This window comes from Monodelphis domestica, chromosome 3 (assembly GCF_027887165.1).
Source record: "Monodelphis domestica isolate mMonDom1 chromosome 3, mMonDom1.pri, whole genome shotgun sequence".
NCBI lineage: Eukaryota > Metazoa > Chordata > Mammalia > Didelphimorphia > Didelphidae > Monodelphis > Monodelphis domestica.
In genome coordinates this window covers 312,642,684-312,669,721 of record NC_077229.1, presented here as the reverse complement: position 1 = coordinate 312,669,721, position 27,038 = coordinate 312,642,684, and positions in this window count along the sequence as shown.

Below are 27,038 nucleotides of genomic sequence, written 5' to 3'. Positions count from 1 at the left end.
AATACATACAGTCAAGGGGCACAACTAGATGGCTCAATGGGTACACTGACAGGCCTGGAGATGGAGTTCCTAGATTCAAATATGGCTTCAGACACTTCCTAGTTGTGTGACTCTAGTCAAGTCAATTAACTCCAATTGCTTCACCCTGACCAATCTTCTACCTTAGAACTAATATTTAGTATCAATTATAAAATAAAAGATAAGTGGCTTTATAAATAAAATTTGTAATTGCATACAAACAGGAGATTGAGTATCTTGTTCAAGGAACAACAAAGAAGCCAATGTTGCTGGATCACAGAGAGAGACTGAATTAAGCATTATAATATTGGAAGGGTAGGAAGGGCTTTAGAAGAGAGAAGATTTTATCTTTGATCCTGGTTATAATGGGGAGTCTCTGGAGTTTCCTGAAGCAGGGAAGAGGAAGGTAGCAATATGGTCAAACCTATACTTTATCAACCTGTACATTTATTTAGATAAGTGAAAGATGGAGTGGAGAGAAATTTGAAGAAAAGAGACTAAAAAGAAGGCTACTACAATAGTCCAGACATGAGGTGACGAGAGTCTAGACCACAGTAGTGAGAGAGTCTCAGGAGTGGCATATATGAGAGATGCCATGAAGTTAAAGTTAACAGATGTTACATACTGAATACAGGACTCAAGAGAGTGTGGTATCCTGAACAGTAATGGGAAATTTAGGAAATCAGGAGGGTTTGGGGGGGATAAGATAATTAGTTCAATTATGGCTATGTGTAATTGAAGATGTCTGTGTGCAAGTTAACTAATAAGAAGTTGGAGATGTGAGACTGAAGGTCAGGAGATAGGTTAGGGCTGAATATGTAGATGTCATCTCCATAGAGATAATAATTTAATCTGCTCTGCAAAATGTTAGCTTTTTAGACTCTTGTCATACTGTTGACTCATCCTGACCTTATAGTCTACTGAAACCCTCAGTCTCTCTCTCTCTGTGTCCTCTATATCTCTATTTGTCTCTCTGTCTCTTCCTATCTCTGTCTCTATCTCTCTGTCTCTCTCTGTGTGTCTCTGTCTCTGTCTCTCTGTCTCTGTCTCTCTGTCTCTCTGTCTCTGTCTCTCTCTCTCTCTCTCTCTCTCTCTCTCTCTCTCTCTCTCTCTCTCTCTCATCTCTGAATTTCATAAACATTCCCTAGGATCATAAACTTAAAAATTGGAAAGGACCTTAGAGTTCCTCATGTCCAACCCTCAGCTTACATAGTCCTAAATAAGCAAAATGAAATCATTGTTCAAGATCTTACCTATATTAGGCATTAGAATAAGGATTTGAGTTAAGATCCTACAGGTGCATATCCATCAGTTTTTCCACTACTTGTTGTCACCTTTAATTATACTTTGATCCAAGTAAATGATAAAAATGTTGTCCAAATCTCCTAGTCAGTTAAACCTTGCTATATTTGCATACTGGAGATGATAACTATACCAGTCAAAATGGTTTCACCAGCACACACATTAACTCCTAGGAAACTCCTAGGAAAAATAAAAGTTGTCCACATTCTTTGACTCTTCTTTCTTACTACTCATTCACTTCTTATACCCCTCATAATCTGACTTCTCTTCCTATCACTTTCTTGAAATGCTCCCCTCTAAAATCACCAATAATATTTTTATGGCAAGTCAATAGCCTCATCTTAATTCTCATCTTTCTTGACTATTCTATCCTATATGACACCACTGACCACCCACTCCTTCTGCATAATTTCTCCTCCCTTGGTTTTTCATTTTGTTGCTTCATTTCTATTTTCTTCCTAACTCAAACACAATGTGCTAAAACAAAATTCACACTCTTTCCTCTTAAATCTACTTTTCCTCACACCTTTCATATTTCTTACAATGGCACCACCATTTTGCCTTCAGCTAGATTTAAAACTCAAGAATTAACCTTGACTTTTCACTCTCACTGATCACTCATAACATGTTTCCAATTTTTTTGAATTTCAGTTCTTCAACATTTATATCTTCTCTTTACTCATACCACAAGAGCTCTAGAAGAGGCTTCTATTACCTCTTGTATGAATCTCACTGAGACCAGTCTTTTTCTTCTCCAAAGGGCTGCCCAAATGATATTATTAAAATACAAATTTGACCATGTCACTCCCCTTTTCAAGGAACATCATTACCACCCTTTGTCTTTTTGGATAAAATACAAGTGTCTCTGACATTTGAAAGTCCTGCACAATCAGACTGCAGAATATTTTTCTAGGTTGGAGTCATATTATTTTCCCTCATTAGCTATCACTGATAGCTTGCCATTTGCTTTGCCTGTTCCCCATTTCCCAATTCACCCACACCTCTAGAATAACACCCTCCAGAGACCAGACCTTCAAAGATTGCAGGAAAGTTAATCCCTTCAACTTTGAACTCTACCCTGGGGCTAAACTGTCCTCCTAATTAATGAATAACCATGTGCAAAATCATCTAAAGCACTTTATCCAACCTATCTATCCCATCTTATCCATCTATCCCAGACATGTCATCTGTCCTACCATTATACTTGTGCTCCTATCCAGCTTCTCCATCCCTTGTTCTGGTAAACATAATTAAATAAATACTGCCATTTTTTTCTGGAAAAGATGTGACAACGGACTGCCCTATGGCTCCTTCTCACCATTTCCATTTTTCTAAAAATCAAAATTCTATTTTTTGGCCAATATTTTTTTATATTAACTCTCTCCCACAATTAGACTATAAGTTTCTTGAAGGCAACTATTGCCTCACTTTCATATCTGTCTCCCCAATGACTAGCACAGTAAATGGCACATAAAAGACACTTAAAAGTGCTTTTAAAACTTCATTCATTTGCCCAATATATATTATAGATAAATTGACCATGTACTATTTATCAAAAACAACATTATTTTCCCAAATTCTATGCATTTATGTGAGCTACTCTTCAAAGCTGGAATGCTTTCCTTTCTAATTTCATTTTTATTACCCCTACCTCCTTTTAAGTCTTAACTCAAATTACCTCTTTTAATAGATCTTTCCTCATTCCTCCCATTGTTGGTGGCTTCCTCATCGCAGTGTATTAATTTTGTTTATTTCCCATGTTTATTTATTTGTGAACACATTGTTTCTGCCAATATTGTTTCAATATTGTTATTGCCATTGTTTCTGCCAAGTAGGATATGAGTTGCCCAGGCCCTAGTACAATGCCTAACCATTTGTTGTTGTTGTTCAGTCATTTAGTTGTATTTAATTCTTTGTGATCCTATTTAGGGTTTTCTTGGCAAAGATACTGGAGTAGTTTTCCATTTCCTTCTCTAGTAGATTAAGGCAAACAGCAGTTAAGTGACTTGTCCAAGATCAAAGAGCTAGTAAATATCTGAGGCTAGATTTGAACTCAGGTATTCCTACAGGCTGACATCTAACACATAAAAAGATGGCTGCTAGATATTCATTGATTGATTAATTCATTAAAGAGAAATATCTGAATTCAAGTTTCTTCTCTGAAACTTATGAGATATATAATCTGGGGCAAGTCATCTCATCTTTCCAAGCCTCAGTTTCTTCATCTGTAAAAATGGTGTCAACCTAAATGATCTCTACAGTACCTTTCAGTTCTAAAAATCTATATTCCAATAGCACAATGGTTTGTATTTTAAAATAAAAACATATAAATCTTAATATTTTAGTACCATAATGTAAATGTTAATTTAGTATAATATATAGGGCTTTATTTACAGGACAAGGCAATAGACCTACCATGCAATAACAATATTCAAATGTTTCTTGGGCCTTGGCTCCAACTAGAAAATATTTTAGAGATGTACTTATGAATATTAATAAATCCAAATTAAGTTTTTGTTTCTGCCATCTTTTTTGCAAATGGTATACTCTCATAAATTCAGAATAGCAAGGTTTCATTATTTTTCTTCAAGGTATTGAACTTTTCTTTTCAGTCCTAGTTGCAAATCTCAAAGATGTTCTATGAACACAGAAGAAAAACATTTTCTTGATCAGTTCAATGGGGATATGATTGGGGATGTAGACTCTGAATGATCACTCTATTGCAAATATTAATAATATGGAAATAGGTCTTGATCAATGATACATATGAAACCCAGTGGAATTGTTCATTGGCTCTGGGAGGGAGAGATTGAGGAAGGAAGTGAAAGAACACGAATTATGTAACCATGGAAAAATATTTCAAATTAATTAATTAATTATTTAGAAAATAAAAAATGTGATATAGTTTGCAAAAAAATACAAAACAGTAATAATATTTCTCTTTGTTCCTTTCTACACTTTTTTCTGTGTATGAATGTTTCATTAATATTCTTTTATGTTTACCAATCCTTTTTTTCCTTCTTCACTTCTCAAAAAAAATATGTTCTATGGATCTTTAACATTTAAGAAGCTTTAGTTTTTTAAGAGACTATGTAGTAAAGGCAAGACCATAAGGAATCATACCAAGCAAGAAGGCATTTGGAAATCCATGCATTTTCTCATGATAAGTGATATTATTTTTATTTTATGTGTTGACAATATAATCATTCTCTTCAATGGGATATATGTAAAGTAATCATAATAATAATGATGATAATCATATTAGCTGAAAAGAGCTTTTGTCATTTATAAAGCATTTTGCATATATTATCTCATTTTAATTTCATGGCAATTATAAATACTAGAGATATCAATATATCTGTTATATGGAAAAGGAAAGTGAGTATCAGTAAAGTTCAATAATATTCTTTATGGTGATGAAACTTGCAAGTGTCAGAGTAATAATTTGAATTCAGGTCTCTCCTGACTCCAGATACAACATTCTTTCCAATCTATTGTATAGAATATCAGCTGAAGACAAATTATCAAGTTGGTGAAATTTATTTTTACCTCTTCCCAGTTCCATCTTTGGGCATCTCTCATTCATATATTGGAATCTCTCTCCTGGGTGCCCAGAGCCATGGCTGCCCACCAGAGTATTTTATCTCAAAGTGCCTTCCCTAGGCAATGCTCAATACTCTGACTTAGACCATTTCTCTTTATACTTTCTTCTGCCCAGACATAGATAGCATAAACCCAAACTTCTTTTTCCCCAGTTAACTCATGTTAAATATATATCAATTAATAAAGCTGAAAACTGTATTCTATTATAATTTAATGGGTCACAGTATAGAAGGAATGTTAGACTGGTAGTGAAAGGATCTAGGTTCTTATTATATCTCTGACACAACTAGTGCGACCTTGAGCAGATCTCAGGATCATAGCATCCTTGATTTGGAGATGAAAGAAGCATCAAGGCACTCCAGGCCAAATTAACCTTCTTGGACTTCAATTTCATCAACTTTAAAATGAGGAAACTGCACTAGATGGTCTCTGAAATAAATGCCTGCCAGCTCTAAAAGTATGATCCTTTCCTATCTAAATCTGTGATCTTATAGCCTATGCAGGAAAATGTAGTGGGTCCAGGGTTGTTTTGGAACCAGCTTGACATGGCAGATGAGAAATACTTAAGTTTTCAATGTGAACATTTGCACTTCAGAAATTGGCTACCAGAAATGAAGGCTTAATTTTTTGTTTTATTCATTGATTGGACTTAATGAAATGATGGAGGAAATGCCAATAATGTAGATTAAACTTAAAAGAGTATCAATCATACTTTTTTTCTTAGAGAATTGGTTGTTAAACATTTGCCAGCATATTCCTAAATGGGCCCCACCCAAAACATTTCATTTTGCAAAGATCTCTTAAAAAAGGAATAAGCCTTTAAAGGAAGAATTTCAAGTTCCATAAGGTGTGTGAAGTTAGGGCTTTTATGAAGAAAAGTTTTTGAAATTAATGAATCTTTCTGTGGTACCCTTCCAAACAAATTAGCTCTTCATTTTACACACAGCTAGCCTTGACATCAGTTTGTCACTAAAAACTCATTCATTGTTCTTAAATACATCTGTGTGTATGTACATGTGCATGTGCATGTCTATGTATTGGGGGTGGGGGAAGAGACAGAAAGACAGAGAGAAAGAGGGAGAGACAGAGAGAGTGTGTGACAGAGAGACAGAGAGAGAGACAGAGAATGAAAATGTTAAGTTAATGCAGGCTTCCAGGAAACTGTGTTCCTTCATCCTTCTGTAAGACTTCACTCAAAAATGATCTCATTGGCCTCCAGTCATAATGTAGGAGCTTAGAAATGTACTTTTTGCTGGTATTGACAATTTGATGCTGTTTTTTTTCAATTCAAATCATAATTTAGTTACTCTATTCAATTAAAGAAGGAAATTTTTATTGTATAATGAAATAAAGAAATAAATGGATACGTGTATAATATTTCACCTTTAATACCTCCTATTTAATTAGGTTAGAGAAGAGAAAACAATATATAGTAAATAGAATGCTGGTCTTTGAATCAAGAATGCCTAGCTTTTATTCCTCTGGCTCACACTTACCATAATAATTACTTAGAACAAACAATTATATTGATATGGCTTCATGTTTGGCCAGCAATCATAATACCTGCGTATTTCTACTGATTCAGACCCACTAACTTTTACCAAATAAAACCAGATTGAGCTTCTTTCCCAACCTTTAGTTTATTATGTCAGGTGAGTGATCGATTTAATTCCATAAGTGTGTGTTTCATTGCTCTCATATTCTGTTTACAATTCTATGATTTTAGAGAATGGATGTTACTCCAAGGAAACATGAAGAAGATATATGTCTTTTAAAACATCCTTCAAAGACTATTAGAAATATTTCAGTGCCAGTTGGCATGGAGAATTATAAGTTTCAAGGTTCATTCAACCCCAAAATGAAGTAGTATCAATTGCACCAATGCACAAAGGAGATTGAAAATTAAAAATAACACCAAGACATGACCAACTCTTGATAGAAAAACTATCTAATCCTCAGAAAAGAGGAAAGCACCTTTGGAAGTATCTGGAAGTTCAAAGGGCTATTATTAATTCATCCATGCTATCCCAAAGCTGTAAGAACAATTAGAATAGTTTTATATTTATTTTAAATAATATTTTTCACTATTATATGTAAAAATGATTTTATATTCATTTTTAAGGTTTTGAGTTCCAGTTCTCTCCTGTCTTCTGACCCTCTCTTCCTGACTCAGCCCATGTCCTCCTCTCCTCCCCATGATGATAACCAATATGATATAGATTTTTACATGTGTAATTGTGTTAGTCATTTTGTGGAAGAGAAGAAGAAGAAAGAAGAAGAAGAAGAAGAAGAAGAAGAAGAAGAAGAAGAAGAAGAAGAAGAAGAAGAAGAAGAAGAAGAAGAAGAAGAAGAAGAAGAAGAAGAAGAAAGAGGAGAAGAAGAAGAAAGAGGAGAAGAAAGAGGAGAAGAAGAAGAAAGAGGAGAAGAAAGAGGAGAAGGTAAAAGAAAAAGAAAGAGGAGAAGGTAAAAGAAGAGGAGGAGGAAGCTGAGGCCCAGAGGAATTAAGTTATCTGCCCATGGCTACATAGCTAGTAAGTGGCATCACCTAATTTTGAACCCATGACTCCAAATTCAATATACTTTTCACTATACCATGGCCACTCTAAAATGGGCATTTAATAAATAATTGATTAAAAAAGACTAAAAAGTTTTTAAATATTTCAGGGGCTCTATTAATGATCTAATCTTTTTGCTGTTTTTTAAGTTACTTATCTTTGCCTACAAAATTGAATGGGAGAGAAGAGATGGAAGAGAGACTGAGGAGAGAGAGAAAGAGAAACTACCAAAATAATTAACTACTTTTAAACTTTTGACAAAGTAGTCAAATCTTTGACTAGAATGAAATCACAGTTCTTGAGTAAAGAGAAGACTAACGTAGTATATATGATTTGTTACAGAGTATGCACTGTAATAGACCTAGGCAATTTCTAGGATTAACAGGGTACAGATAAGACAGGGAACCTAACCTTTACTTTTTCCTGTTAAGGCAGAATTTAGGCCAAATCTTAAACTTTTTTAGATCCTAATCAATGCCTTGAAGAAATTTAACTTCCAAATGGTAGATAGTTGTCATTTTACTTTTTAAAAGCAAGTTTTAGAAAGGTGAATAATTGAACCCAGATAATGCTCTTTACCTTAAATTAAATTTAATTCCACAAGTATTTACTCAGCACCTAATTTACCTAATATATGCTAAAACATAACTATGGAAATAAAAAATAGTAGAATATAGTGCCTGCCTTCAAGGAGTTTTTGATCTAATGAGGAGAAAAGTTTATCACATATCAAAACACTATACAATCAAATACTTGTATAAAAGAGAAAATATGCACATTGGGGATACAGGGAAGGAAGAGATAAATTTGGGCTAATGGAATCAAGAAGTCAGAGAGAACTTATTGGAGTAGGATGAGGATAGACAAGTCTTTTCTAGACTTGAACCAGTCAGAACAAGCTATCCATCCTTTCTCTGGATTTGATTATACAAAATTGTCTATTATTGTCCACAATAAGATTGTTTTTCTATTAGTCTCTGAGTCCTACTAGGCATAATTGTCTTAAAACAACTACCTGGTGTAGGCTTTCCTGGAATATGGTGATAACCTTCTTATAACTGGAATATGGTTATAGCCTTCTGGTTGACCTTTCTATCTTAAATTTCTTACCACTCAAGGCTATCATTTAGCTGCCAAAGTGATCTTTATAGTGTGGAGGGTGAAAGATGAAATGACTGAAGAAATAAAGGTAAGATCTTCTAGGATATGACTTAATAAACAATGTGTATCAATCAAACAAAAAAACTTGGGTGTAGACCCGGAATGCAGGAGGGCATGGACTTTTAAGTGTTAAAAACAATTAATCAAATAAGACCGATTAATTAAAAGGAAACAATACAACATTAGGCAATCTGATATCTAGTTGAAAGAGAGATTAGAGATTTTCCAAATTGAGAGAGGGAGAGCAACAAGGTAAATCCTTGAATTCAAAAGAAGAGGAGTCCCACTTCTTGCAAACATCTGTGCAAAAGCAAAAGAACCTGGATTTAATAACTGATTGATCAGTATTGGACCAATTTTCAAATAAGATATATGGATTGCTTGAGATATACAATTATGAAAAAATTGGATCTGATTAAGTTTCTGGGCTCCATGTACTCAGCACTTAGTGAAGGGTCTCTGCTGTGAGAAATGATGAGAAATGATAATTTTGGAAAAAAACATGGAAGGACCTATATAACATTATGAAGACAAAAAAGAGCAGAACAAAGGGAACATTGCATACAAAACAGAGATATTGTTTGAATAATGACTAGTGTATGTCCACTTCCAGAAAAAGAACTGATAAACAGAAATAAGTAAGATATAGTTTACATATACATAAATCTTTTTTGTCAAATGGTGCCTTCTCTAATGGGATGAGGGAAGGGAGGGACACAGTGAATTGGGTATTTTAATGTAACAAATAAATAAATTTTAATTTTAAAAATCAGCAGGCAGAGTCCACCTTCCCATACCCTCAGGGATAGGGTCAAATGACACAATAATGTTTCCTCCTAATTCCCACAGTTGAATGAAGTTTTTTCACAAGACTAAAATTGGACTAAGCCTCTAACTGAATAGTAACTAAGCCAGCTCCAGTCTTGAGTCACAAGATGAAGTCAGTATGATTCTCTCAATTCCCTACCATTAACTACTTGCTATCCTATTTCCCACAGTTTCCCCACTAGTGACACAAATTTGTCATCACTCCCTCATTCCTATTCAGTAAACTCCTATGATTCCTTACTATCTCCAAGATCAACTGTAAAATCCTATTTAACATCTAAAACCCTCTCAACCCTGAGCCTTTCTAACTTTTCATTCTTCTTTAACTTTACTCCCCTCAATATACTTCAAAAGTCAACACCTTCTTCTTCTTGTTTCTTATGCGTGATATACCCTCTTTAGAATGTATATATTTTTAACAGCTATTCTTCATGCCTTCAATGCTCACTTCTCCCTCCTGACTTCCCTCTCTTTCTTCAAGACATTACTCAAATGCTAATTTCTACAGGAAATATTCTTCCAGTTTTCCCTTTCCCACCTACTGTTAGTACCTTCCCTCTGAGATTACCTCCCATTCACACTCTATAAGTCTTGTACATATGTAGTTGTTTGCATGTGATCTTGAATTCAGATACTATTTACTTTTTTGCCTTTCTTTAGATTCCAAATTCTTATCATAGTACCTGGCACATGGCAAGTGCTTAATAATGGCTTATTGGGGGGGATCAGTGGATAGAGAGCCAGGCCTGGAGATGGGAAAACCTGGGTTCAAATGTAGCCTTGGACATTTCCTAGCTGTGTGACCCTGAGAAAGTCACTTAATCCCAGTTGTCTGGCCCTTACTGCTCTTCTGCCTTCTGCCTTCTGGCAGAAGGTAAGGGGTTTTTAATGTTTATTAACTAAATGATGAAAAGAAATCCATAAAATTTATTGGAATTTGCAGAGCCTCTTTAGCAAATAGAATTCAGATGGAACCTTTGAAGATTTTTTTTAAACACAGTACAAACAAACACACATACACACAACTCCTTTTTGATATGTAGTTTATCAGTCTTAATCCAGAACTTTCAGGATAAAGCAAGGGATTCCTTAACCATGCTTATTCCAGGCTTGGATTCTCTCTCTGCAGGTTATTACAAACCAGGAAGCCAATTAGCACTCAATGTGACGGTGGTTTTTTGTGACGTGGACAGCTGGCCACTCAAAGATACACTAGGACCACCTGCTCATGAAACATAGGCCACCAAACAGGCACCAGATGGTGACAGCATATGGACATTCCTGTTACATTCAGTCACTCTCAACCTAAGCTATATTTCAATTGGACCCTAAGCAGAAAAGACAGCCATACCAAATAACTGATATCATCGATAGCCTAATTCTCTTTAAATCTCCTGTATTATGCCTTCTTCTGGATTAAAGAATCATTCCTGATTTCTTCTAGCCCAATAAAAATCCACATTATGTTGCAATTAAAGAAATTTGACTATATAGATGTGTGTACACACATACATGTGTATATGTGTATACATATGTATGTATATATTTGTTTATATATATGTAAACCTGCTCAGACTCCCTCGTGGGAAAAGGAAGGGGGAAATGTGGGAAAACTAGCAGCAGAGGGCTGGAATAAGAAGGAATTGGGGAGGATAGGGATGAGAATCGATAATGAGAGAAAAATGCCAAGGTAAAAGGAAGAGCCAGGGCATGCCAGCTTTTGGCAAAAATCCCAAATTAACTTGGTCTCTAAAGTTTGCTTGTGAGCATACATATGTGCAGAGGAAGGAACTTGAGAAATTTCTTGATCATTCAGTGGATCTGCAAAGATGTTGACAGACTTGTTTTGATTGCTATGTAGTAAAAAGATGAGAGAATTTTGAAAGTCCAAGAGAGTTTCCAAAAGGTTCTTTAAAACCAGGTAAATGCCAAGAGCTACCCTGGCCCAAACAGAATGATTATGAAGAAGGAAAGATCATTTCATGATTCTGGGGAGTGTCATTTTTACTTGGAACCAAAATGATTTCATGGATAACTTTCAGAAGGATAGAGGCTAGGGCATTATGGAGTGTGTGTGTAGGAGGGGGGAGTGATTTCCTTTGTTTTATTTTATTGTAGATTAGGGATTTCAATGGTGTAGGGAATTTTCTCTAGTAGACATCCCTAACCTTTCTTTGTTTTATGGATACCTTGAACAGTATAGTGAAGCCTGGGGACTTTTTCTCAGAATAATGTTTTTGAATACATAAAATTCAATACACAGGATTACAAAGGAGATACAGTTAACCAAGTATTAAAAATTTAAAAAGTCCATAGACCTCAGGTTAAGAATCCATGCTTCTTTGATCTAGATCAGCAGCCTGAAAGTTATAGTCCTTGAGGGTTCCTGGCAATATAGTTTGCTCATGGTAACAAAGCTATTATTTATTGAAGGCAAGATTTGAACCCAAATTTTCCTGACTCCAAGGCCAGCCCTTAAGCCAAACTCTCTCTGAGGCAGGAATGAGTTGAAATATTCAATTTAATTCAATAAACATCTATTGAAACCCTATTGTGTGTTTAAAATAGTGTTAAACATTATGGCAGTGATGGTGAACATTTCAGAGGGCATTAGAGAGGCTGGTGATGTGAGAAATGTCCTTAGGCATCCATGGAGAGGGGGGAGGGAGCAACCCAGCCCTGAATCCCTCTGGCTTTCAAGAAACAAGCTCAGGCAAACTTCTATGCTAGGGTGATGGTGTACATGTCCACAGAGAGGGCTCTGAGTGCACCCTTTGGCACACATGTCATAGATTTGCCACCATAGCACTATGGAATATAGAAACATAAAAAGTAGAGAGTGATATCAAATCGAAATTCTTAGTCTGAAAATAGTATTGCCCAGGTGGATAGGTATCATGCTTCAAATTGACAAGCAAATTGGAAAATGATAGACAGACCAAGCAAATTTCATCCACAATCTCTCTTTTGCCTTTGTGGATCAGATAGGCTATTTGTGTCCATGAAAAAACAAAAACAAAACATCCATCTCTCAACTAATAGAAATAGACCCAAGGATCATACTCTGGAATTTTTTTACTTGCTATGTGGCAAATGCCTAGTGACTTTTTATGTGGGAATTATTTTCTAAATTTTTATTGTGTGAGAATGCCCAGGACAATCAGAAGAGGAGGAAAAATCAGAGTAGAGGAAAGGACTATAATTCTGAAGAAAGTAACCCCCAGTTTAAACTATATACTGTCTATGTGATTTGGGGGAAATCTCTGAACCTTCCTGAATAAATATCAATGTCTTCATCTATAAAATAAGGGAGGCTAAGTACTTTCTTCTTTTAACTCAAATTTTAAGATGCATGATGTAAAATTATATGACTGGGTGTGGAGCCCTGAGTTTTAGTTTCAGATCTGACACAGTAGCTTGGACAAGATCTTAAATTTCTCAGGACTTCTATTGCCTTATATGTATAATGAAAAGGTTTGACTAACTGACTTCTTTAATCCTTTCTCTTTCTAACATTCTGATAGGGTTTTGCCCCACCTTTAGATTCTTAGCTTGAGGAGATGAGATCTATAACACAACCAAGATCCTAAGCAAATAGTAGAAAAATAAAAAGGGAGATAAAAGGAGATGAAACAAAAGAATGCCAAAATGTGACAAATGCCTTCCTCAGCATTATGTCAAACATGTTTACAGAACTGTACAATTAATAATAATAATAATAATAAAAACCCTCTGCTGGAGTCCCTAATTACTATTCCACACAGGGCAGAATATCTCTTCATTATCCCTTTTGGAATGGATTGTGTACATCAAACAGTCAAGATATAAATAAAATATGCCTGCATGCATAATACCCTCACATTAAAGCAGGAGGCAATTAACCTATGATTTCTCATTAATTAAATTAAAATACCCCTCCAAAAATGTCTAAAATCAAAACAGATTTCTTTTTGTGTGTGGAGTTTTTTCCTTCAATGATATAGCATAGGCTGCTTGCAAAATTCATCAGCCCAATAACAAAATATCATGTTTCTGATATTATCATAAGCCAGGCACTAGTTTCCTCTAGAGTCCCTGGGCTCATTTAGCTATGCCCTGTTATAATGTGGGTTTTATTTATGCTTATAAAATGCAGCTTCTTATCACACACAAATTTACTTTTTCCTCATCCTCCTCAAAAGTGTAGCCAAGTCCAGTAGCTTATTGCTCTTTCATGCTGTACATATTAGAACTGGTTATTATCTATTTAACCAGCTAAATAACATAACTAAGTTTCCAGAAAGGAGCTTTGTGCCTGTTGCTGACTTTTTTGTTGTTTGTATTTAAATGCCACCCTTTCTAAGAACATCTCAAAGTCCTCTGTAACCCTGGTTTTCTCACAATGTTTAAGCCACTAATACTAGGTCACCTTACTCAGTAAGATGAGTTTTTCCTTTGTTCCCAAGGCCCAGACCATAATATCTTATGAAGTCTTTGCTCTTTTATTCATTCCATTCCACCAAAAACTCAGACTATACCCCTGGGTCCACTGGTTCTAATAGATGAGCTTCTTGGCTTACTGATGAGCTTTTATCTTATCTTACTAAGGCCCTTGACTCTGGCCACTTTCTCTCATCACTGGGCTCTTGCCAAAATCCCACCCCCTGTTTCCAGAACCCCTTAATGTGTTCTCTCCTATTAAAATATAATCATTTGTGTCTGAGGGCAGATAAAGAAGACCACAAGAAAACACCAGTGTGATCAAAAAGTCCCAGGGTATAAACCTTAGAAATGGCAATCAGATCAGCAAACAGCTTGGCAGTAATCTGATCAAAATACACTAGATTATAGAGTCCAAACGATTCTATCAAGAAAAGGGAGAAAAGCACTCTGGACCATGAAGACCTGGTAATCAGTGATGGAGAGCAGATGAAGGCAAAGAATGTAACCTCAGGATGTGGAAGTCAGTACAGGAACCCAGGGTGAGACAAAGTAGACCTGACCACATACCCAAAATTCCATGAAACAGCAAGAAATCGAAATCAAAAGACTAGAACAATAAAAGAAAAAGAAGATATCTGGCATCATAGACAAATGAATTAAAATAGGTCAAGGAAAAATAATCTAATAATAATCTAAGACTCACTGGATACCCTGAAAACAATGATTTTTTTAAAAGCTAGATATTCTATTTCAAGAAAGCATAAATTTAAAATGCCCAGATATATTAGAAACAGGAGGCAAAGAGAAGATTGAAGAATTTACCAATGACCTCCTAAAAAGAACTCTCCAAATCCTAGGAAAGTCAAAATCCAAAGCTCTTGTGTCATAGGGGTAAAATACTCCAAGGACCACCCCCCTACAAAAGCAGTTTGAGCACTAAATTGCCACAGTCTAGATCACACAAGAACTATCAACTTCTTTTTAATATCATTTATTTATTTAGAAGATTTTCCCCTGGTTTATGATTTATGATTTTTCCCATCCCTCTTCCCTCACCCCTCCTGGAGCTGACAAGCAATTTCACTGGGTTATACATGTATCATTGTTCAAAATCTATTTATGTTTTATTCATATTTGCCATAAAGTGATCTTTTAATACCAATATCCCAATCATATCCCCATTGAACCATGTGATCTATCATATGATTTTCTCCTCCATTTTTACTCCCACAGTTCTTTCTCTGGATAGTAAGTTCTTCCAGATTGTCCTGGATCATTGTATCACTACTAGCAAAAAAAGACTATTGCATTTGATTGTGGCACAATGTATCAGTCTCCATGTACAATCTTCTCCTGGAAGAATTGGCAACTTCTAATATAAGAAAGAAGACATCTTAGAATACAATATTCTAAAAGACAAAAAAGATAGGCTTACATCCAAAAGTAAGTTACCCTGATAATCTGAGTATCACCTTTAATAGGAGAGGTAAATTGTTTGAGGAAAAGACCAGAATTGAGTAGGGACTTGGAAAGATGGGTATAATAGTAACCACAGCAACTACTTCAAAAGTTTATGGTGAGACCCAAAAGAAATAATTTATCTAAAAGATAGAGAATGAATCCTACATTTGAATTACTTATTTTACAAATAGCTGAGCAAAAAATGAAGGTGAAAAGGAAAAAGGAAAAGGAAAGATACATCTAAAGGAATACAGAATTTCAGAAAATAGCAAAGAGAGATTAAATGTTCTTAAATGAGCAATGAAAAGAAATGGAAAAATATAATAAACAGACCTCTTCCACAAAATTAGAGAATTAGAGCAGTTAAAGGGAATATTTTGTGCAAAATGGACATGATAAAAGAGAAAAAAAAACAGACTTATCAGGAATAGAAGAGTCTAAGAAGAGGTGACAATAATATATAGAACTATACAAGAAAAAAATTTAATAGCACTGATAACCACAGTAGTATGGTTACCATTCTAGAGCCAGATATATTAGAGAAAGAAGTTGAGGGCCTTAGGAAGCATTGCTAAGGATAAGGCTAGTGGAGGTGACAGAATTCTAGCTGAGCTATCTAAAGTCCTCAAAGATAATGCTGTTAAAGTATTGCACTCAATGTGCCAGCAGATTTGGAAAATTCAACAGTGGCAACTGGTTTGGAAAAGATTGGTTTATGTACCAATCCTAAAATGGGACAAAGCCAAAGTATGTTCAAATGACTGAACAACTGTGCTCATTTCACATGCTAGCAAGATTATACTTAAGATTCCACAAATCAGGCTACATCAATATGTGAATTGAGACTTACCAGAAGAACAGGCTGGTTTTCAAGCTGGCAGAGACCAAATTGCCATCATTTCCAGAATTTTGGAAAAAGCAAGGGATTTCCAGGAAAAAAAAAAATCTTCTTCAGCTTCATTAACTATGCCAAAGCCTTTGACTATGTGGATCACAATAACAAGGGGTGAGTCCTAAAGGAGTGAGAGTACTGGGCCAGGTAGGTAGCTTGAGAGCCAGGCCTGGAATCAAGAGGACCTGTGTTCAAAACTGGCCTCAAACTCTTCCTAAATATGTGACCCCAGGCAAGTCACGTAACCCCATTTGCCTAGCCCTAATCCTTCTGTCCTGGAGTTGTTACTAGTACAGAAAGTAAGGGTGGAGAGACAGAAGAAGAGAGGAAGAGAAATGGGAGTACCAGATCATCATACTTATCTCCTAGAAACCTGTCTGTAGATCAAGAAGCAATACTTAGAACCAAATCTGGATAGGTTAAGGTTAGGAAAGGAGTATGACAAGGCTGTACATTGTCACCTCATTTATTTAACTTATGTACAGAGTACATCATGTTAATTACTAGGCTGTATGAATCAAAAGCCAGAATTAAGGTTGTGGGGAAAAATATCAATGATCTCAGATATGCAGATAATACCACTTTGATGGCAGAAAGTGAAGAAGATTTAAAAAGCTTTTTAATGAGGGTGAAAGTTGCAAATGTATGAGCTGGCTTGAAGCTTCACATTAGAAAAGAAAAAAAGTAGGATCATGGCAACTGGTCCCATCACTTCCTAGAAAACAGAGGGAGAAGAAATAGAAAAATAGTCAGATTTTAAATTCCAGGGCTCAAAGATCACTGCAGATGGCAACTGCAGCCATGAAATTAAAAGGTGTTACTCTTTGGAAAGAAAGTTATGCAGATTTGGCCTGCATACTAAAAAGCAGAGACTTCATCTTGTCAACAAAGGTCTGGATGGTCAAAGTTATGTTTTTTTCAGTAATAATGTTTGGCCATGAGAGTTAGACTGTAATGAAAGCTGAGACAGAATCATTGCTTTCAAATTCTGATACTGTAAAGACTTTCAAGAGTTCTTTGGACAGCAAGGAGATTGAATTAGTCAAAAATATATTTAGCCTACTCATTAGAAAGATAAATGCTGAAGTTGAAGCTTAAATATTTTGGCCACATAATGAGAAGACAAGACTCATTGGAAAAGACCCTGATGTTGGAGAAGATTGAAGGCAAAAGGAGAAGGGGACAGCAATAGATGGTATCACAGAAGCAATGAACCTGAGTTTGGACTGAGAGATATGGAAGATAAAAAGAGTCTGGCATGCTATTATCTATAGAATGGCAAAGAGTTGGGCAGGACTACACAAATTAACAACAACATAATAGAGATAATAATAATAGCTACTATCCATCAAGGTTATTGTAAGTATAAAAGGGGATATTTGTAAAGTGTTCGACAAAATTTAAAGTGTTATATAAATTACATTACTATATCAATAGGTATACAAAGACAAAATCAAAAATAGTATCATCTCTTAAAGACCTTGCACTGTTCTTAATGATCCAAGCTTTATACCAACAAGTAAATTTAACATAATACAAAAGAGAAAGCCTAAGAACTGAGGGGATTACAGTAAGGTCCCCTATGATGCAGTGAAGACTAAGCCTAGACTAATCATTCAAAGTCCTCCACAACCTGATCCAAACTTAACTTTCCAACCTTATCTCTTAATGTTTTCCTAAATAAAATCTCACCTCCAGTGAAATTCATCTTCTTACTGCTTCCCAAACATGCTCTAATTTTGGTCTTTAGGGATCTTTGCCTATATATCATTTTAAATACTCTCCTCTTCATGAGGCCTTCAGGGTATAATTCAAGTATCATTAACTGATACATTAGGCCATCTTTAAGTACTCTACCCCACAGAGAGCTATCTCTTCTTCCTCTAAATTCTTTCTTCTAGTTTCTCTACCTGGTTTACTCATGTGGCTCTTAAATCTCTACCCAAGATCATTTCGTCCTAAAATTCTGCTTTACCTGTGGGATCTCTAATTGATCATTCTTCTTTTAACAAAAGAACCCGTCTAACCATTCATTTTTTCCTTATTCCATTACATTCACCAAACCTACTCTTCACCTTGAGGAAAACTTTCAATCAGTGGACCTTCAACCCTTTACCAAATACATTATTAATACTCTCATCTTTATAGCAGAAACGTTCTAAAACCTTAACTTCCTGGAAACACAATGACAGTTTTAAGATATTCAATTGGCTTACCTATCAAAAAAAATTTTTAATTAGACATTCTTGGTAGATCTAGATGGAAGAGTTAATTCCATGAGTAGAAATTAACAAGGATAAAGTTTTAAGAGAAATTAGAAAAAGTTTTCTAACAATTAACACAACTTAAAATTTATTACCTGTCACTGGAAATATTCATAGGTCAGATGATCATATATCAGAAATGTAACAAAGGGCACTCCTGATGGACTTAGAGATGGACTCAGATATCCCATAAGGTCACTTGTAATTCTGAAAGACTATGGTTCTTATGATTCTATAATTCAGTGCTGGCCTTTCCAGCAGATAACATGCTCTTCTTCCTTTGACCTTTTGCCAGTCTCACCACATGAATCCCCAACCCTGTATCACCCCTACTGTCTGCTTTCTCCACTCCTGCTTCCAGGCCACAGAACACTGCTGGAGGAAAACTCAGAACCATGCTGACTGAGTCCATTACAAATTCATAATGTCTAACTTCAAGCAGACCATTGCTGCTGTGACTGGTTAATCCCTTTATTCATCTCTCCTTGACTGTAGCAAACTCACTTCTGCAGTTGTTCTGAAACCTCTCTCCTTAAGCTCCCAATTCCTGTCTTCCCTTACTCATTAGTAGATGACTTCCCCTCCTACTTTGCTTAAAAGTTGAGAACTTTTAGCATGAGCTCCTTCATCTATTGACCATCTTCATTTCAACAGAGTATAGTATTTATATCTTTCCCTTCATATACTTCTCTACTGAAAGCGTACTTTCTCCTCCAGTCTAAAGCACCTGTTTTCTGGACTCTATCCTTTTTTCATCTTCTCTAGAATCTGCCTCATAAAACTCAGGTCTTCTCTGGCATATATGGCTCCCTTTGTCAAAACTATAACTATCATGATGCATGGGACTCCTCCCAAGATGTCAGCACGTAAGGAAAAGAAACATTATGTTCTCTCATTCTCTGCCTATAGCATCAATTATATTTCTCAACACAGACCCTTGCCATCACCACCCCAGGGACCCATACCAGTCCTGGTCCTTCCCAAAGCTTGCCCTTCATTAAGACAGATTGCCACCAATCTGACAAACTTCTTTCTCTATCTATCTGAGCAGCAGTAAGCATGAACTCATAGCACCCCAACCCAACAAAATCCCTATCCTCTTCTGTTCTCACTTTCTACTGTAACCTACAGAAACCTCACTCTATTCTAAACAACTCTCCTAGGTGGAACCATGATGTAGAAGAAGCAGAAAAACATACAGTGAACTAACTCCACTCCCTTTTCCACCCCACTCCCAAAAAACCTCCTCCAAAGTCAATCTAGAAAATGCACCATATCAAATGCTGATTAGGAAATCCAAGAGAAAAATCAGTGATTTATCTTTTCCAGGCCAGGTCAGCAAAGAGAGAGCAGACAGGGAGTTCTATAGACACTGGGAATGGGAGTTGGTAAGGAATGTGCTGGAATGTTCTAGTTCAGGGACAGTCTGTACACCAGAGCAAGAAGAGGTTCGAGATCTAAAACAGAGAGGATTACACCAGTGTAGGTCACAGGAACAGGTGCCCATTGGTAGCTCTGTTACTCACCACCAAGTTCCAAGTCACAGATCTGGAGTAGACAGAGGATGGGACCTGTGCCTAGGGGTAACTATCCAGGGTGAGGAATACTGACTGGTCCTAGACTGTGTACCAAATAAGGAGTAAGATCGGACTCGATTAGGAGTGTGAAAACTCCCAAACCCAAGGGAAACTTACAGTTTAGTCACTGAACCAACAGAGCTTGTCACCTGGTTTTTAGTGACTGAATTCCACAGCAGTCTACTGATACTCCAAGCAGAACAAACCTACAAGCATGTTGCTCAAAACCAAACTTCTGTCAAAAACTTGTCTATCTCAGACCAGGGAAGCAGCACTCAGATTTTGCCCTAGATCAGACACTTAGGCAGCACTGAAAACTTAGAAGTTCCCAAACAGAACTGTCTCTGATATCCCAAAATAACACAATGCTCAAAACTCCAAAAAAATTCCCTCAGGAGATTCAAAGTGCCTAGCCCTAACAAAGTTTTAAGTCAGGAAATGGGCTGAAAGAATGAGCAACCAAAAAACTAAAAATGAAAAAATCCCATACTAATGAACTACATATGGATACAAGGATCCACAAGATACATGCGTAAGCAATGAAGAATAATTCAAGTACCAAGACCCTACAGCCAGGATCACACATGATTTATCAGCTAGGAATGGAGGAAGTTTGGAAAAGAATAGTCCAATGTCGACTTTTTTAACCAAGAATAGCTTGCCTCAAAAACTGAATATAATCCTACAAAGGAAAATGGATTCTTAATGAAATAGAGATTCTCCAAGAATTCTTAATGAAAAAAGCTATGATTTTCACATGGCATTCCATCTCCATCTCCTTACCTTTGCACTAGTTCTCTTCCATGCCAAGAATGTTCTCCTTCTTTACCTCCACCTTTTAGTTTCCTTGACTAAGATACCTTAGCTAAGTAGACAGAGAGCAAGACCTAGAGATGAGAGTTCCAAGGTTAAAAATATGACAGGCACTTCCTAACTGTGTGATTCTGAGCAAATCACTTAACCCCAATTGCCTATCCCTACCAATCTTCTGCCTTCAGAACACTGTTTAGTATTGGTTCTAATATTGAAGGTTTTCATGGGTTTATTTTAAAAAAGACTCAGCACTAATCTCATCTTCTAAGTAGGAGGCCTCTTCTTCATGTATCTTGTATATGCCAAGTGATTTACATGTTGTCTCTCCTATTAGAAATTAGCACCTTGAGAAAAGGTGCTATTTTTCGCTTTCTCTTTATCCACTGGTCTTAGCACAGTACCTGGTACATAGTTGATGTATAATAACGTGTTAACTTGTTAAGCTTGTTAACTGACTTGATATACCTTATAATACCCCAAATACCAGCCTTCACGTGAAGATTTCCAGTGATAAGGAACTCATTTGAGACAGTCATTTCCACTTTTGGATACCTATAATCATTAGAAAAGTTTTCCTTATATTGATTATAATGTTGACTATTCTCTGTTCAGGGTTGGTCCTTTGATTTCTGTTCTTTGAGATAAAATGACAAAAAGAGTCTAGTCTGTTTTTCGTGTGACAATCCATTAAACAGTTGAAGATAGTGGTCATCCTCCCCCCATTTAGCAGGGTGTCCAGTCCCTTTACCAGCTTGGTTTCTCTCCTCTGCTTTAATTGGTCAATATTTTCCTTAAAATGTAGTAGCCAGGATCAGCAAAGTTGCTCAATGGAAAGAGAGCCAGGCCTAGAGAGGGAAGATCCAATGTTCGAATTTGACCTCAGACATGTGGCCCTGGACAAGTCACTTAACCCCAATCACCTAGCCCTTAATGCCATTCTGCCTTAAAACCAATTTTAAGACAGAAAGTAAGGGTTGTTAATGTAGTAATCAGAACTATTATACATATATAATCCAGGGGTGCACTGGATAATCAGATACAGATATGATATGATTTGGACAGAGTACAGGAAAACACCTGCCTTGTACTGAAAGAGCATTTCTATTAATGAAGTCTACGATGTCATTTGTTGTTTTGGTTTTTGGCTTCCATCTGATTTACTCACATTAAGATTATATGCAACTAATCAGTCAAGTCTATTCTCTTTCCTTGTCACTATCAACATTCTGGGGAATTTAGTCAATAGCTTCCTCTCTTTGCTACACTTTGATTATATTTTGGGGGTACACAAAAAGCTCTTATATTTCTAATGATAAGTTTTGGTGTACCCCCAAAATATAACCAAGGATTATACATACTTGGTCTGCTACAACTTCTATTAAGACATAGCCCACACACACACAAAAAAAAGACATAGCACAGTTCACTGGAAAATATTTGAATTTTATGTCAGAGGGCTTGATCAGTGGGAGCAACTAAGGCATTGGATAGAGAACTGGGCTTGGAGTCAAATTCTAATACATTCCTGGAGTTCAAATCCTGACTTATATACCTAAAGCTGTGATACCCTGAGAAAGCCATTTAACCTCTTTCAGCCTTAATTTTCTCATCTGTAAAATGGAGGGGGAGATCATGCCTAATTTCCAAGATTATTATGAGGGTCAAAAGATAAAAATATTGAGTAAACTTTTATGTTTTCAGTCCTCAGCATATAGTAATTGCTTAATAAATGTTTAACTTATTGAACCTCCTCTACAATATCCCAAACAAGTAGTATCCCACATTCATCTAAAGAGCTCTAGTAATAAAAAGAGCTTTGTAACTGCTAGTTATTGTTATAATTATTTCTACCTTTGTGACTTATCATAATAGAACTCACCTTATTCATCTATAAAATCAAGAGCTAAGAAAATTATCTCTAATGTCCTTTCCTGCTCTAAGTCCTATAAGCTGGCCTACATTCCACAGCAACTTCTCTTTTAAAGGCTATCAATGACCTCTTTCTTCTGGCTAGATCCAGTGGTCCTCCTTCTATATAATACACTCTTGGATTCCAATGATAATACTTCCCTGTTTCTCATACTTCTCTAACTGATTCTTGTTTTGCATGGCTACTTTAGTTGTGTTCTTGTCCTCATGCTTGAAGTCTTTGTGATGCTGCTTTTCCCACTTGTATCATCTGTCCATAAGTCTTCCATGTCACATTGGCCTATTACCAATGTTTATCACCTTCAAATGTGCCAAAGAATTGGGTGAATATAAATCAGTATCATAAGATCAGCAATAGCTATATCTTTGTCAATACTTTCTGAGCTTACCTATGCCAAAGGCCAGCATCTCCTCAACTAGTCTCTCACGGGCCACATCAATTTAAAACAAATGATTTAATTCAAAAGTGCTAGGAGCAGCTAGTTCAGTGGCTAGAGAAGAAAGCCTGGAGATTGGAGGTCCTGATTCAAATATGAGCTTGGACACTTTTGAGCTGTGTGAACCTGAGCATCTAATCATGAATTGCCTAGCCCTTACCATTATTTTGTCTTGGAACCAATACTTAGTATTGATTCCAAGATGGAAGGCAATTTTTTAAGAAGAAAAAAAAGAAAATGGCATGGGCAAATAACATGTCTACTCAAGAGCCAATTTATTCCAGGCCAAGTAAATTTGCTTCATTTGTCCAGGATCTTCTCACATATCTACCAATGGGGAGAGTGGGGAACAGGAAACACACTCAGGGGCACAGCACACAATGAAAATAAAAGATGGAGGCTTTGTATCATATATGTTTATATATGTATATCTATACACATACCATTCTGATTTTGATCAGGTCATTATTCTAATAATATGCTTTAATGAACTAAGAGCCTAATTATCATAGTGGTCTAAGTCCAAGTCACTCCCAAATATAGGTCTAACCTTAAAATGAGAATTTTTCAAAGGAAAAATAATTTATAATTTTATACCAAAAATAGCATGCCACTATAGCATGAATTTGGGTTTTATCTAAGCCTTATCTGAGGAAAACTGGACCCCAAATTCTAATTTAATGACAGAGATTTCCAAAGGGTTGAGAGGATATTAAACATAATTTAATATGCCAGGGTATAAATTGTCGCAGATCCTACCCAAGCCTTTGAAAAACTCACTAAGCATGTATTTAAACAATTGAGTCTGTCATGTGTATTCTCACAAGTCCCCAAAGAAGTATTTTCCTGACAGGATACAATAGTATTGGAGAAGCTATTATAGTCATCTGTGTGATTCAGGTACTTGGATTCCCCATGGCAGTATTTACAAGATCAGGCCAATGGTCTCTGGTTATGGCTTTGTTCTAAAAATGAAGATAAGAAGGATTTGATGAAAGGTTTCTTTTTTATTCATAATTCCTCTTAATACTACATTTAAATAAGCAAGGAACAATAAAGACACATTTTAACAATGCGATGTTTTATAGCAAACAAAAATTCTAAATGAAAAGCTAAAATGATGTGTTAATTTTTAATCTACTATAGAGGATAACTGTAATTCACACAGGATGCTAGTGATGGTAACACATAAAACTAGTCATGGCATGACTATAATTTATTATAATTTATTAATGAACACACTAAAACTTGTAAAGCAGAATATAATACAACACAATGCAAATGTCTGTTGTCCCTTTGCTGTAATTGGCTTCGGGAACCCAGACATGCTACCAATACTCAAAACCTTTCAGTAGCTATTTTGTCAGAACTATCTTTGTGGCTACAGTGCAGTCTTACAAATATTCTCTTTCATGACAAATTTGGATGCATTTTAGTCTTGAAAAGAGCCCAAAGTAATATAACAAATGAAAAATATGGCAACTAAGAATACCTTTACGTAGCACTATAGAGTAGTGTGCAAAGAGTTTTATGTTATTATCTCATTTAATCCTCCCAACCTTATGAGACAAGTATGGTTATTACCCACATTTTACACATGAGGAAATACAGGTTCCAAATAGTTAAATGATTTAATTAGGGTCCCTCAACTAATAAATATCTGCATTCGGATTTAAATATAGATTTTTCCTGACTTTCAATACAATACTCTAAACAATATACCAAACTTCCTCAAGTAAGATGAATGTTAAAGATGTTAATTAATATTGGGGGGTGGGGGTTAAGAAACAAAGTGAAACTGATATTCCTCTGTGAATTTTAACAAATTCGAAATGGGAAGTTCAAAAAATGTTGAGGAAAAGCAACACGACTGGATTATGTCTACAGTCATTCATAGTGAATATTTGAAGTTCAGGCATTTACTTGGATATAAGTACTAAGATTCGGTTTTTTATCATAATAACATAGACCCAGATTTTAAGTGGATTTCAGAGACCATCTAATCCAATTTTGTCATTTTATCACTGAGAAAGTTGAGATCACACAGATAGTAAATATCAGAAGTAGTTTTTCATATCAAGAACTCTAACTAAAGATCCAGTGTTCTTCCTGCTAGATAACAAAATCAGCCTCATTAGCATAGACACCTGTATTGCTCAGTTGGAATGGAGCTCAGAGATTATATAGTCAAATTCACACCTGATGTACATACATATTAATCCTCTCTAAAACAGTATCAACAATGAATAGACATCTAATGCATCAGTGTTCATTCCTAGCTCTCTCCCGTACTAGTTGGAACTTTAGCCAAATCATTTAATGCCTCTGAGCTTCAGTTTCCTCATCAGTAAATTGATGATCTCTAAGGTCCTTTCCAATTCTAAAGTCTTATAATTATATGACACATCATTATTTTCTGGCTGATTTGAATCAGAAAATGTCGATTCATACCCACCAGCTTTCTCCAGAAAAGCAGTTAGCATAGAAGGGGGTCATTGATGAACAGTTATGTGAATAACTAGATGAACAAGGCAGCTTTCTGCTATTAACAAGGCAAGAACCCCTTGATCTAAACTGGTTTACCCAGTTAAAAGTATCGGCAATCTTAAAATGAAATAAGTCACCATGAAATAATGTATAGAGCTTGGGCAACTGGGTGGTCCAATGGATGGAGAACCAGACCTAGATATGTGAGGTCCTGAGTTCAAATTTGGTCCTATATGTGTGAATCTGAGCAAGTAACTTAATCCCCATTACCTATCCCTTACCACTCTTATGCCTCTAAACCAATACCTAGTATCAATTGTAAGACAGAAGACAAGGGTTTAAAATAAATATAGCATGAAACTTGGAAATGAAACCTAAGGAATTCATCTTTCAAGTTTACTGAGGCAAGATATAGGCCATCTGCTGTGTACTTTTCTTTCAGATGATCATTTTCTATCGGGGACTGGATGTCTAACCACCTTTGATGCAGTCTAGTATGGAATGAGTAGAAGAGGCAAACCATTTCATAGCTCACTTTTATGTATGACAAATGCTCCTCTGACAAGAGATCATCCTTCTGAGCCTCAGTCAAATAGTCTTCACAAGGTATCCCCCAAGGTAGACCCCCAATCTCTGGGATCTAATCAATAGAAAGTCAATATACAAGTCTACTTCCATGAAAGGTGCCCTTCATATACTTGTATCAAGGTCCAAAGCTTAGAATCTCATCAAATTGATTATAAAGGCAAATGGAGTAGAAACTCATTCGGTTGTTTGGGGCACCCTAATCGGCGCTATTATACTGGTAGCATCCCCTCCAAACCTTAGTAGATGGCTTAATGAGTAGATTTAGTTTCAGAGTTCATTTCACTCCCTTTCCCAGATAATTCTATCTGAAATGTTTTGCATATTGCCAATAGGAAAGGATTGAATCTGCCAATAGGAAAGGATTGAATCTTAATAAAACAGACACATAGCTTTCCTTGAAAGATAATGGTATTTTACAAGTTCTGGTACTATTCAATCCATTCATGAAATTTATAGCTCAATACAAATGTGGATATAAATCGAAAGGAATTCATGTAAAATGAGAAAAAAATTCAAAACCAACCTTAAAAATCCTCTCTACCAAGACCTACTCTAACATGGAATGGATATGATCCCATGTTCTCAAAGGCAGTGCCAGCAGAATGTAATCTTTGGCAGGTCTTGTGTAGCCAGAAATGTTTCAAGTACAGTCCTGGGATTGCATTGTATTGAAGATATTCATCACCTGAAGAATGACTACT